The following is a 1,553-nucleotide window of genomic DNA, read 5'->3' on the forward strand; positions in this document are numbered from 1 at the left end:
ATAGGGTGTGGTCGTTTGTAGTTGGGTTTTGTGCTGTGGGGTAAATGTTTGTATGGTGGGGGAGGGGGCTGTATGTAGGGGGGGGCTGGTTGTGGGGTAGTGTCTGGTGTAGGGTGTGGCTGGTTGGTGTGTTGTGGGTAGGTTGATAGAGTCGTAGGATGCTATGGTGTGTATGTAGTAGGCTATGTGTGGAGGGATAGATGTGTGTGTGGTGGGAAGGGGGGTTGGGCTGTATGTAGGGTGTGTTGTTGGGGGGAGCGCTGGTTGTAGGATTAGTGGCTGCTGTAGGGTGTGGTTGGTTTGGTGTGTTGTAGCGTGAGTCGTGTTGTGGCCGTGGGGGGGGGAAGAGGTGTGTGGTTTTTGGTGTTGGCAGGGGTATGGCTTGTGTAGGGTGTGTTAGGTATGTGTATATTTTAGCTGAGAGTGTAGGAAAGTGTAAGGGGGGAGGTAGTGTATGTGTCGGTGTGTGGGGCTTAGGTGGGTGTTGGTGTTGTGTTGGGGCTTGGAATAATCGTGGTGGGTTGTATGATGGTGTGGTATGTTTAAAGTGGGTATGTTGCTGTTTGTGGGGTGAGGGATGGGGGGTGCTTGTTGTGAGGTAGGTGGGTGGTTGGGTGTGGGTGATGTGAGTAGGGGGGTACTTGGGTGGTTAGCTAGGTATGAGGGGGGGAGAGAAAGGGGGTTGTGACATGTATAGAGCTGGGTGGTAGTAGTGGGTAGGTATGTTGTGTGGTAAGGATAGAATAAGATTTAATTTGTGAGAGGGATGTGGGTGAGGGGGACGGGGTGGGGAAAGAAGTGGTGTGTGGGGGATTTGGGGGACGCCTCGGGATCACTTAATGTGATACAGCACTTTCCCAGTATGGTAATCATAGTTTTGGTTTTAATCTGGTATTCGTACCGAGGCGTCGGGGCTTAACTGTGGCTGTGTGGGGTGATAAAATGTGTGGTAATGGACGTTGGTGTGTTGGTTAAAGTGTGTACGTGTGGCTATTTTATATGGTGTATTGCATTGAGGGCTGTAAGGGTCGGAGTAGTGGCTATGTATGAGAGGTGGAAATAGGCTAGCAGTGAGATGTTAGGGGAGAACTGTGTGTATGTAGGGTGTGTTGTTGGAGGGAGCACTGGTTGTAGGATTAGTTGCTGCTGTAGGGTGTGGTTGGTTTGGTGTGTTGTAGCGTGAGTCGTGTTGTGGCCATGGGGGGGAGGGGTGTGTGGTTTTTGGTGTTGGCAGGGGTATGGCTTGTGTAGGGTGTGTTAGGTATGTATATACACATTGTATATAACACATTGTAGTTTCACTTCCTCTGTGATCAGAAACTTGACGAGAACAACGCTAGAAATCTAACGCCATTTTGTTTCCCGCTCAATGAATTTCCCACCACGCCACCACAGGATACCCAAACTATGAATCGAATTTCGTGAATTTAAAAATGAGTATAAAAAGGGATAATGTGTGTTTACGTATGCATTCTGTTTTTAACCAACAGAGACTTTTTGTTCCACTAAAAACTAACTAACTGATATTTTACAATTTTAATTCAAATGTATGT

The 1,553-nt window shown here is 48.0% G+C and overlaps 1 protein-coding gene across 1 annotated transcript in view; it reads right to left on the minus strand.

Moving 5' to 3' along the window:
* LOC5502105 (nuclear pore complex protein Nup214) overlaps positions 1 to 1,553 on the minus strand; it is a 29,445-nt gene that overhangs the window by 27,664 nt on the left and 228 nt on the right. The window lies entirely within an intron of this gene.

Source organism: Nematostella vectensis, chromosome 8 (genome assembly GCF_932526225.1).
Source record: "Nematostella vectensis chromosome 8, jaNemVect1.1, whole genome shotgun sequence".
Lineage (NCBI taxonomy): Eukaryota > Metazoa > Cnidaria > Anthozoa > Actiniaria > Edwardsiidae > Nematostella > Nematostella vectensis.